Below are 13978 nucleotides of genomic sequence, written 5' to 3' on the forward strand. Positions count from 1 at the left end.
TTCGGGAAGATGGGGTTCATCTGTAAAGGAGACCGCTTATAAAACACTAATACGACCTATTCTTGAGTACTGCTCGAGCGTTTGGGATCCCTATCAGGTCGGATTGAGGGAGGACATAGAAGCAATTCGGGGGCGGGCTGCTAGATTTGTTACGGGTAGGTTTGATCATCACGCGAGTGTTACGGAAATGCTTCAGCAACTCGGGTGGGAGTCTGGAGGAAAGGGGGCGTTCTTTTCGTGAATCGTTACTGAGGGAGATTAGAGAACCAGCATTTGAGACTGACTGCAGTACAGTTTCACTGCCGCCAGCTTATATTTCGTGAAAGACCACAAAGATAAGAGAGATTAGGGCTCGTACGGAGGCATGTAGGCAGTCATTTTTCCCTCGTTCTGTTTGGGAGTGGAACAGGGAGAGAAGATGCTAGTTGTACGAGGTACCCTCCGCCACGCACCGTATGGTGGATTGCGGAGTATGTATGTAGATGTGCATAACATGTTCAAACAAACCTGGATTCTGTTTGTACTGCTGCACAAATTAAACATCCATAATGTAATGTGATGTATCTTCAGAGGAAGATCTGTTTGTGTTTGATATGAAAGGTGTTTCTATTTGTTTTGGTTGATAGCGAAGTAAAATCTTACATTGATTGCTGAGAACATGAGGTTTCTGTACAGTACAGGACTTATTTGTGGTTTGCTACAAAAACATCACCTCTACACCTTGCAGACTTACTTGTTATATGGGAATGGGTTTCCATAGCACTATATTGCAGATGAGTCCTGTTTCTTTTTCTCCGTTTGATTAATCTTTTGGTGTTGTCAACTCTACACAAATGTTGCTCCTCTCGGTCGTTAAGCGAAGATCTTCGTCCACTGCGATGCACATGGTGAGTATAATGCCTGAAATTTGATGTTCTTGGAACACACTTGACACATTTGATATCAGAATATTGAATTACCTAATGATTTCCAAAGTGGAATGTCCCATGTGTCTAGCTCTGACTATCGTTCTGTGTTGAATAACTTAATTCTTATCATGTCGCCATAATTACTTTGGACATTATTTCACATGAATCAGCTGAGTACAGAAGACAGTCTTGGCAATGGACTGCCCTTTTATACCATGACTTCATCACCCCAGTGTAGGTTCCCAGCTGAGTGAGTGGACTGAAAACGTCTTAAGTAACAGAACGCCTTATGTTGTCCTCGATGGCGAATGTTCATCATGGACAAAGATGTCTTCAGGAGTGGCCAAGGAAAGAGTGATTATGACTGCTGTAATTTTCGATTTAAATAAATAATCTGGTGGGTAGGGTAAGCAGCAATCAGTGGTGATTTGCTGCTGATGCTGTGGTTTATGGGAAGATAATGTCGTTGAGTGTATGTAGGGAGGATACAAGATGGCATAGGTAAAATTTCTAGTTGGTTTGATGAATGGCAGATGGTTCTAAATGTAAAGAAATGTAAAGTAGTAGTAATGTGCTGCTTGACACAGTCACACATTCAGTATCTAGGTGTAAAGTTCCAAAGCAATATGAACTGGGACAAGCAAGTGAGGACTGGTAGAGAAGGCAAATGGAATTTTGGGAAGTGTGGTTCGTCTGTTGAGATTGCATATAGGAGGGTAGTGTGAACCATTGTTGAGTAGTGCTAGTGTGTCTACGATCCAAAGACAAAGTGTTTTCTTGGAGAATTACGTGGAACAAGTACCTTACAAGCCATTCCATGATGGAAATCCATTAGATTTAATGGCAACAAGTAGATCTGACCTCTGAGGATTTCTATGAATCTGTGATCTTGAGGGAGTTGTAGCAACAATAACTGTAGGACAATGCCAGAAAAAACGGAACACCCGTATGGCTAAGTTACTTTGACAAGTGAAGTTTCAGGTCATATAATTGTACTGGTATAGGATGACAAATTCAGACCAAATGAAACACATCAATAAAACATTTCTTTCGAGTGTTAACTTCGCTTCACAATTTCTCAGGATATAATTGACGTATTGTGTGCAACCAACGCTATTATTTTTGTGGTTTGTCATGATATACGAAATAATAGGTGTCAATTTAAAAATGACAAGTTTGTGTTGATAACAGTATGTCTTTACGTTTAAAAAATTTCGCATAGTATTTGGTTTCTTAAGCCCCTGATGTACGTTAATGCTGGTGAAAACTGTTTTCGAATATCTATTGTTCAAGAGATATTTGAGATGGCAGAGTTAGGTGCGGCACCCTGTATATATATTAAGGCTCAGTCAAGAAAATGAACAATGTAGTTTAATTATTAAAATCAAAACCATTAAAATAAGATAATTAGAATAAGAACTTACATAAACTGCAGTAATTATTAGTGAACAAATCCAAAAACTCAGCAAAATTAAACTAATAGAAAAATAGTCAATATCAAAAAATATCTAATTACATTGAAATCAGTATATAAATATACACAAATTATAAAAACAAAACTTGACACGGACATTATAGACTGAACCAACCATCAACAATTATTTAACAGGGATAAAAAAAAGTTATAAATAAAATCTTTAACAGAAAGAAAAATCAAAAGCATTAAAGAAATCATTACCATGAGATCGAATTATTGAAACCAGAATAGACATAAAGCCCCTTTACAAACAGAAAAAACTAAAAAATATCAGGAATAATCATCAAATTCAATAATAAAAACAATAATCAACATAAAAGAGGAACAATGTATTCCAATCTCAAAAGAGCAATTAATAAATGCTTACATTTAGAAGAAAAACAAACACCAGCAAAATATACCAATTACGAAGCAAAAACAGAATATAAACATTAGTTTTAATTTTTTTTTTTTTTAAAGAAAGACACCAGTCTTGTAAACCAGAAATAAGTCTCGCCCCCACTTTTAAATCTATAGAGGTTCAAAAATCTTCCATCATTGGTCCCCAAAACTGATATTTTAAAAATAAACTAAACCCTGTAATGAGCGAAATAATAATTGTATCACTATCAAACGTAATGAATATTAATTTTATTACACTAAGACACCCAATATCATTAATACCCTTCATTATTCTTCAAACTGTCCTTGTTGGATTAACAACAGGAGCAATAATGGAAGGCTATTGATTGTCATATTTCATTCTTAAAATTTCTGGGTGGCATATTAGTCCTATTTATTTAGATCACAAGAATTGCATCAAATGAAAAATTTCAACCTAAATAAAGTACTATAATCATCAGTTTAACAATATGGGCCTTTATCATATGAACATTAATTATTTTAGGCATGATAATATTCATAAACTTCTTCAAAAATACCGAAATTATAAATGTTGACAACTGAATAAATTATCAAGAAATAACAATATCTTTAGAGAAAGTGTATAATAGTCCAACATTTATCATTACAATAATGAAGATTATTCATTTTTAGCACTATTGGCAGTAGCTAAAATTACTAATATTAACCAGGGACTTATTTGTAAAATAAGATAATTTCACCAATGAACAAACCCTTACAATGAAGACAATCTTGAATTAAAATTATCAACAATTCCTTAGTTGATTTATCTACACCAACAAATATTTCATTTTGATGAAATTTTGGGTCACTATTAGGGGTAGGTTTAGTAATTCAAATCGTAACTGGACTATTTTTAGCTAAACACTATTCATCTAATATTGAAATAGCATTCAGTAGTGTAGTACACATCTGCTGGGATGTAAATAAGTTGAATGATTCGAACTTTATACACAAATGGAGCATCTATATTCTTTATCTGCATTTACTTACTTGTAGGATGAGGGATCTATTATGGATCTTAAATGTATATACACACCTGAATAATTGGAGCAGTAATTCTATTCCTAGTTATAGCAACTGCATTTATAGGATATGTTTTACCTTGAGGTCAAATATTCTGAGGTGCATGAGTAACTACTAATTTATTATCAGCAATTCCATACTTAGGACAGACTTAGTTCAATAAGTATGAGGGGGGGGGGGGGGTGGTTTGCTGTTGCAGACAACACAACATTCAATTGATTCTTTACATTTCATTTTGTATTACTATTTATTATTGCAGCTATAGCAGCAATCAACTTATTCTATCTTCATCAAACAGGGTCTAGTAACCCTTTAGGACTAAATGGAGATACTGAAAAAATTCCATTCCACCCATACTTTACTTTCAAGGATTCTATCACATTAGTATTAATAACATCATTATTAGTGATATTATGCCTAATCAATACTTATCTACTAGGAGACCCAGGTAATTTTGTACCTGCCAAACCATTAGTAACACCAGTCGACATTCAACCCAAATGATATTTCCTATTTGCTTACTCAGTTCTACGATCAATTCCTAATAAATTAGGAGGTGCTGCTGCATTATTTCTATGAATTAGAATCCTAATAATTTTACAACAAAACACCATTCCGAGGTATTCAATTCTACCATATTAATCAAATTATATTGTAAATTAAATTAGTAACTATGCTTATTAAGACGAATTGGTAATAGACCAGTTGAAGAACCATATATTATAACAGGACAAATCTTAACAATTATGTATTTTACATACCTCTTAATTAATGTTGATGTTGCAAATGTGTGAGATGAACTAGTTAAGGAATAAAACAAATTAGTTAATTAGCTTAGGAAAAGCATACGTTTTGAAAAAGTAAAACTGGAAGTTAAACTTTTCTAAAAAAATTCTCTATGTAAATGAAATAAATAAAATCTGTAAACCAACAAAGAAAATAAAAAACTTCAAAAAAAGGTAAAAAGCTCTTTCAAGCCAAATATGTTAAATTATCATAATGAAACTGTGATAAACTACCTCGAATTCAAATAAACCCAAAACATATAATACAAAGCAAAATAAATAAAAATCACCACCTAAAAAAATTGAAGGCAACAGCATTCTCATTAAAAACAATTCTAGTATATTCAGCCAAAAAAATTAAAGTAAAATCACCTGCATTATATTAAATATTAAACCCTGAAACCAGTTCAGACTAACCTTCAGAAACATCAAAAGGAGTTAGATTAGTCTCAGCCAAACAAGTAGCAAAACAAGCGAAAGCAAAGAAATAATGGCAAATCAAATATAAAGCAGGTAGTTGATAAAATCAAATATGTTCAAATTACCAATTAAAAAAAATAAAGATAAAAAATTAAAGCTAATTTAACTTCATACGAAATTGTCTGAGCGACAGAATGCAGGGAACTTAATAAAGAATAATTTTAATTAGGTCAACCAGAAATTATAACAGTATAAACACCTAATCCAGTACAACATAAAAAACGAAAAACCAAAGGAGAAAGAACACACAAGAGTTAACTAAGGAAAAATTACTCAAATGGCCAATGAAATTATTGAACTAATATAGCAGAAAATAATGAAGTAAATAATTAGATATAATTGGGATGGGCTGCTCCTTACAAATCAACTTAATAGCATCACTAAAAGGCTGCAGAATCCTTACAAATCCTATTTTATTTGGACCTTAACGAGTCTGAACATTACCTAAAACCTTTTGCCCAACAAAGTTAAAAAGGCGAATCTAATTAAATCACAAATAAACAACAAAAGAAAATTTATAAATGAATTCTAAATTCAGCACATTAATTTCAAAATAGTAAATTAATTAATATTTAAACAGTATAATAAAAAAATATTGTAACCTTATGGTCCTTACATGCTAACATGGGTTAATAGTCTTAGGATAGACACCGACCTGGGTCACACTGGTCTGAACTCAGTTCATGTAAGAATTTGAAGGTCGAACAGACCTAATAATTGGGCTCCTGCACTCGAAATTTTTCTTAATCCAACATTGAGGTCGCAATCTGCTTTGTTGATACGAGCCCTCGAAAACAATTATGCTGGTATCCCTAAGGTAACTTAATCTTATGATCATAAATTATAGATCAAAACAAACAAATCATTGATATAGTAATGAAGTGTTTATTTATTCTTCATTTCACCCCAACTGAACGTTATCAGTAAATATAGAAAGATCAACAAAATAATTTTTAAAAGTAAATTTTTAAGCTCTATAGGGTCTTCTCACCCTAAAGATAAATTTAAGCATCTCATTCCAGCCACTAATTAAAAGACTAATGATTATGCTACCTTTGCATGGCCAAAATACTGCGACTCTTTCAAAATTCGCTAATTGTGCAGGCCAGACCTCAAAATAATTTTAAGAGGACATGTTTTTGATATACAGGCAGAAAACAATTTTGCCTAGCTCCTTACAATAAGTTCACCACATAAAACTTTCATTCAGATACATGAACTATTTCTATCGTCATTACAAAGATTAATAAATAAAATCAAGAATCTTAATATAAAACCTAAAATAATTACAAAATCAAAATATAAAATAATGAAATAAAATGTAATCTAAAAGATAGCTTTTAGAGCCTACTATTATATTTAAAAAAAGCAAATTATATGTTAATAACTGTAAGCTTATCCCTCAAAGAATATGTTTATACTTAAAAAATTAAATAAAAGCAATCAACTTTAAAAAATTAATTTTATTTCTTAAGAAACTAGATATCTGAGGAAACTAACATCTCATTTCTATAATTAACAGTAATTATGAAACATCAACTATAAATGATCTATAAATCAACCCAAATCGAGATAAATAATATTGATTTTAAAATTTTGGTAAAACCTTATACAAAAGGTATAACAAATAAAATCTACTTTAAAAAATTTAAAATAATATTTCATAGAACACTTACATTGCCAATATACTATAATTTAAAGAATCAGTTATAAAATAAACTAAGACACAGAAACAGCAAAATTATTTATATTAAATAATTAAATAAACAAAAATCAATTTAATAAAATAATCATGACGTCCTGATTTGCACACAAAAATTTTCAGTGTAAATGAAATGTTACTAATAAGTTATACCTTGAAACTCTTCCTAGATACACTTTCCTGTCATGACTTACCTAAATTGAAGCTACCTTAAAATAATTAAAATAGTACAATCAATAATGGGATCAATGGGTCAGTATCAGTTAAATTAAATAAATCAAATACTATCAAATCCACCTTCATCAACAGTATTTCGCCATTGAATCCATTATAAACAAAAATCTATTGTAACCCACCTCCATATTAACTGTAAGCTGCATCTTGACCTGAAATATTTTATAATTATAAATCCTGAGAATTATAACTCTAAAAAGTTTCTTTGATAACTGAGATATACAAATAAGTAAATTAAGCAGAGTAAAACAAGTATGATCAATCACGGTGTAGGTTCCTCTGAATGGAATAAGGTACCGCCAAATTCTTTGTGTTCAAAGAACTTAACTAATACTACCCTACTAAGTATAATTAACATTTAAAATAATAGGAAATCTAGTCCTAGTTAATTATTTAAATAAAATAAAGAGCTACAAATAAATTTTAACATTTCACCTTACAAATGTTATGTTCTAACCCTAATAATAGAAAGAACTGTTTTAAATAACAATATTCGCTTGTATCAATGGTATAACCGCAGCTGCTGGCTTGAATTATTCCGATACTAAATCAATTGCTATATCCAAGATCACTTCATAATTAAATCAAATTACTGCAAAAAGAACGTTTAGTTTAACAAATCTTACATATAATACAAAGAAAAAGTGAATGAATTAGCAAGTTAAAAATGTTTAAGAACAAACAATAAGAAGTAAAAAAATTAAGTAACATAAGAGAAAAGAAGAAATTTTAAAGAAAAAAACAATAATAAAAACAACTACACCACAGTTCATGGCCACAACTACTTTTCTAGTATATATAAATAACGACAAGTATGAACCTGTATACCATTAAATGTATTATATCTTTCTATTTAATCTTTTGTCATGAATAACAAAAAGATCAATATAATAAGTATATCTGATACTAATATGTAAATAATTATGTTGTTAATTTAAAATTAGCTTTATATTAAATTAATGTAGGTACTAATTGTATAATTTAATTATTAACAATTAATTACACTATTGTAATTAAAATAAATATGTTTATTAAAATATATTATATAAGATCAATTGCATTTATTATATCCAATTATAATATTACGAAATGTTTAATTATAAATTGTATAATTTATAATACAGTAAACTATTTTAAGCTAAAAACAAATAAGAATTAAACTACCTCCTTTAGTATCAAAAACTAATCAAGTTAATGAGCTCATACTCCATTTATAGAGGTCTCAATCATCTCATTTTCAATGACTCACAACTCTACAAAACTTCTCTTCGTATCAATGTTAGTGATATGAACTATAGTTGAATTCTTTTATCTTGGCGGCTCGCGCATGCCCGCCCAGACGCGGGAGATTGCTGCGTTGCCAGTTGCACACGACGCACGCGCCAATAGAAGCAGCGCCATAGTATAGCATAGTTCGCAAGCTTACGTTTAGGGGGGAGCGCGCAGTTCATGAATTTAAGCCACCACGGCCGCATTAACCCTTTCGCTGCTTCAAAGACGTGCTCCCTGCATTCCGCGCTGTGCGCGATTTTGTCACTGCACTGCTCGCCTGTGCAGACACATCGTATTCCGACTGCTTTGACACTCATATTATTCGATTCCACAAAAGCTATTTGGCCCAAAAATTAGATTTTTACACATCTTCTTGACTGATACCTTCCCCCCATAAATGACCTAATTTTGTTTCGATGTGCAACGCAGTTATTATGCCCCATTAAATACAGTAAACCATTGCACGAAATTTTGAAGAGTTTGCAGAGGTAAAAGTCCATAGAGTATACTTTCCGTATGGTCGATTTTAGTTGCCACAATGTTGAGAATGAAATGTCGACAAGATACCTCAATTTCATATAAAATTTACTGTATAACAATATCTCATTTAAGTACCACATAGGTGTCATATGTAATATTGAGAAATATTCCGTCTTTCGCGACTGTAACAAAAGTTTTATTTGCACTGAGCACGTTTGGCTTTATTTTAAAGCACTTCAATCAATCAAACGGAAGTAGACAAAATACCTTAAACAAAACCGTGGACTTACAAAAATATTAGGACTTGAATATACCGTCTATCAGTGAAGTGCTCTGAGCTATGTCAAATATAATTTTTGTGTGTGGCACACACAAACATCATTTATTTGCTGAAACACTGATCAGCCAACACAAACGTTGAATATTGTGTTACCGCAGCACAAGACTACGAAAGGTGACTTGGCAATGGAGGAGACAAAATACTGTTCACTGAAGATGCTTCAAAAGAGAGAAACGCGTCGGGTCTAAATAAGTCGCTTATTACAGTTGCAGAAGTATTTCAGTACCATTGGTAAAACTGCGACTGTAGAACAAAAAAAAGAAAGAGAACATGAGTGCCATTGTGTATGTGCCATACCTTTCATTGACTGAAGTGCTTTAAAATAAAGCCAAACGCGTCCGGTGTAAATAAAACTTTTATTACAGTCGCGAAAGACGGAATATTTCTCAATATTACATACGACACCTATGTGGTACTTAAATTAAATGAGATATTGTTATACAGTAAATTTTATATGAAATTTAGGTATCTTGTCCACATTTCATTCTCAACATTGTGGCAACTAAAATCGACCATACTGAAAGTATACTCTATGGGAGGCTGTTCCAACCGAGCTCCAGGGAGCCGGAGCGCTCCGGAGCGCTCACTGCGGCAGCTCGGAGCCCGCGTGGAGGGGGAAAGCGAACTCACTGCCCCCTGGCCACATGCAGCTGTAATAATCCGTGTTCAACGACAGCTATGACTAGCCGCGGGAGCTCTGTACCTCTATTGGAGGATACCTTTCCATTCATTGAGAGGGATGGTCGACCGCAGTGTTTTGTATGTCATAAAGTATTTAATTCTGTGAAGAGGTACAGTATACAGAATTAAATACAGTCAGGTAGAAGGCGATGTACGCAGAGAACTGGTAGCCAGGCTTAAGAACGACATATCAGTAGACGAACGTTTAAAAACGGATTCGTAATACGGAGGGTATCAAAACATGCAAGATAGTTCGTGTTCTGTAATGCGTTTATAATTTTCAGGTGAATGAGAGCGGAGAAAACACTACTGAATCTGCAATTCGAGCAAGCTACAGGGTCGCTCACATCACTGCGACGAGTGGCAAACCGTTTTCGGTGGGACCACTCGTAAAATCGCGCATGGTAGCAGTTGCAGAATGTTTGTTTCCAAGGGAGGTGCAGGCAATTGAAGGGGTTTGCCTGTCGAAGCAAACAATGTCTCGTCGAATCCTGGACATGGCGGCTGATTTAGAGACACAGCTCAGGAAAAAGGCGAAGAGCGTTGTTGCATTTTCGTTAGCGCTTGACGAAAGCACCGACATATCGGACTGTGCTCAGCTTGCAGTCTTTGTGCGTGGTGTCGACATGGAGCTACAAGTAACTGAAGAACTCTTGGATGTGGTACCACTCGATTACATCGCAACAGGACGAGACATTTTTGAAGCTGTTTGTGAATCAGTGGCAATATGAATTTGGCTTGGGATAAGCTCCATTGTGTAGCGCCAAACGGTGCACCACAAATGATCGGGCGTTACCAAGGTTTTGCTTCTCGTTTGAAAAATAAACTCAGGGACGAATTCGGGAAAGACATTTTGACTCTTCATTGTTATATTCACCAAGAGGCACTGTGTGCTGAAACGGTAGAGATAGGTGGCGTAATGAAAGATGTCGTGGAGTGTGTGAATTTTGTGCGGCGTCAAAGAATTCCTAAAAGATGTGGAAGCGGAGTATGGGGATATATCTTACCACAGTACAGTTCGTTGGCTGAGTCGGGGAAAAGTTTTTGAATTTTTCTTTGCCATTAGTGAGGAAATACACCTTTTCTCGAAATGAAAGGGGAAGAAATGCGTTGTCTGAAAGATATAAAATGGATATCAGAGCTGACGTTCTTAGCTGACATAACTATGCATCTGAATAATTTAAATCTGTCATTGCAGGGCAAAGGGCAGCTAATAGTTGACATGCACGACCAGATCAAAGTGTTCATGGAAAAGTTACATTTATTTGAGAGGCAGATGAGTAATGGACATCTAACGTTCTTCAATCATCTTGCTTCTTTAAAACTACCTGAAGGTACTACTTTCGGCGATTACCAAGAAAACTTAAAGCAGCTCATCACGTCGTTTGAAACACGATTCCAAGACCTCACTAGTTTGTAAATGGAACTTACGGTGTTCAGCACTCCTTTTTCAGTTTCCACCAATGACTTGTCATCGTCACTTCAATTGGAGATTATTGATTTGCAAAATTCAACTTTGTTGAAAGAGAGGTACTACAACACGTTGTATTTGTCACGATGGTAGTGTTCATTACAGAAAAAAACATTTCCCAAACTTCACAACAATGCCGCTCAGATCATGTGCATGTTTGGATCTACGTTTTGATGTGAGCAGCTTTTCTGAGCAATGAAAACAGTAATAAAGTAAGGAACGATCGCTTCTTCAGGATGTAACAATGAAGGCCATCCTCCACATTAACGCTGCGAACACTTTGACGCCTGATATTTCCGATCTTGCAATGAAAAGAAAATTTCAAACTACAGAGGCCCAATAAATTTAGTGTACAATTTATTGTAAAACATTTGTTTCTTATTTATTTCCTGAAGATCGTATTTCCTGGTGTAGCACGTCACCACGTCTTAGCAGCTAAGAGTGTGAGGTTGTCGATCTTGTAAGACGCATCTGGCACATCAAAACGCTTGCCTTGCTGCCTGCCTCAGCCAGCCGTGCCACGTGCCGGCCCACTTGACTGGTCACAGCGAGCGACACGGCTCCCTGGAGCAGGGAGCGCTCCGTGGCTCACAACGGAGCCCACGAGCTGGAACAGCCTGCTCTATGGACTTTTACCTCTGCAAACTCTTCAAAATTTCATAATAACTGCGTTGAACATCGAAACAAAATTAAGTCATTTATGAGTGGAAGGTACCAGTCAAGTAGACGTGTAAAAATAAAATTTTTGGGCCAAATAGTTTTTGTGAAATCGAATGATAAGTGTGTCAAAGCAGTGGGAACACCATGTGTCTGCACAGGCGAGCAGTGCAGTGATGTAGTAGTAGTAGTAGTAGTAGTAGTAGTAGTAGTAGTTTATTCATCCAGAGACAATTTACATTGCATGGATTTCGTCAAAAAATACATAGTATATATATATACACACACACTCATATAGTGTGAACAATACTATACAAAATACAGATGTGCATAGTAGACTACATAACATCAGACCACATTGAAATAGCATGTACAACTTTGATTATTTACATTGATGTATGAGAAAGACTTTTTACATAGAATACACAGTTGATATTTAGATATAACACATACAATTGTAGCACTTTTGTACATATTATTTATTTAGATCATAGCAACAGTCAGATAAAAAAAATTACTATTGGCACAGAGTACATAAATATAATTGTTTAGTATGAAGCTATTCCAGGTACTCTTTTACACTATAATAGCAGTTGGTCATTAAAAATTTGAATACTGCTTCCTTAAATGAAGACAATTTTTTTATTTCTTTTATCTTTACCAGTAGTTTGTTATACAATCTGCTTCCTTGTATGTTTGTTTGTTTCTGCGCCAACGTGGTCATGCGGTAGCGTTCTCGCTTCCCACGCCCGGGTTCCCGGGTTCGATTCCCGGCGGGGTCAGGGATTTTCTCTGCCTCGTGATGGCTGGGTGTTGTGTGATGTCCTTAGGTTAGGTAGGTTTAAGTAGTTCTAAGTTCTAGGGGACTGATGACCATGGATGTTAAGTCCCGTAGTGCTCAGAGCCATTTGAACCATTTTTTGAACTCTTTTTATATGAATGTCATTGCACTTTCGTGTGTTGTAAGTATGTAGATCCGAGTTGGATTGGAAATTGTTAATATTGCGTTTAACATTAATTACGCTTTTCTGTATATAGAGGCACGGTAGGGGTGGAATATTCAGCTGTTTAAATAATTACTTTGAAGGAGTTAGCCATTAACTGTTTGTAATTATTCTAACAGCTCGTTTTTGTAGAGTGAAGATGGTTTTGATATTTTTCTATGACCCCTGAAGATGAGGCCATAGGTAATAGCAGAATGTATATAAGCAAAGTAAACAGCTCTGATACATTACCTACTACATACAAAGCTAATAACGCGTAAAGCAAAGCAAGCAGAGCTTAACTTACGCGAGAGATACAGGATATGGGATTTCCAGTCTAAATTTTCATCTATATGTACACCTAAGAATTTTGTGGTAGCAACTCTCACAATTTGTTTATTTTGTATTCTGAGATCTAGAGCAGAGTGTGACTTTGCTTTCCTGTAATGGATATAATTAGTTTGAGAGATATTTATGGTTAATTTGTTCACTTCAAACCAATTTTGCAAATATTCTATAACTCTGGTTGCAGATGTTGGCAATACCTGGTTTATGTCAGTTACTACAATGTCTGTGTCATCCGCAAACAGGGTTATATGAGCACCATTTACTGGAATCTTGATATCATTTATGTAAAGAAGAAATAGGAGAGATCCTAGAACACTCCCCTGCGGTACCCCTATTGGCACAGTCTGAATATCCGATCTGTAAACAATACTTTCGTTTTTACTGTTTGTTGTTGCAATTTCTACTACCTGTTTCCTATTATGGAGATATGACTGAAACCACTTATTAGCTACTCCTCGTATACCGACATATTCTAATCTGTCTAGCAGGATATCATGTTGGACAGTATCGAATGCCTTTGAGAGGTCCAAATTTATTCCTATTGTACTGTTGTTCTTATCTAGCCCCGTTACAATATTTTCAATGAATTGGGTGATGGGTGACTCTGTACTCATTCCTTTGCGAAAGCCGTGTTGGTTTACAGACAATAGATTGAATTTCTCAAGGTAATTTGTAATTCTGTTTTTCATGACTGTCTCTATTACTTTTGAAAATACCGATAATAAAGCTATT

At 34.4% G+C, this 13978-nt stretch overlaps 1 pseudogene; it reads left to right on the top strand.

The window, feature by feature from the left end:
* The first annotated feature begins 3920 nt into the window (after window positions 1-3920).
* LOC124619963 lies at window positions 3921-4628 on the top strand (annotated as a pseudogene).
* Window positions 4629-13978: the final 9350 nt, after the last annotated feature.

The sequence above is a fragment of the Schistocerca americana genome, chromosome 6 (genome assembly GCF_021461395.2).
Source record: "Schistocerca americana isolate TAMUIC-IGC-003095 chromosome 6, iqSchAmer2.1, whole genome shotgun sequence".
Classification (NCBI taxonomy): Eukaryota; Metazoa; Arthropoda; class Insecta; order Orthoptera; family Acrididae; genus Schistocerca; species Schistocerca americana.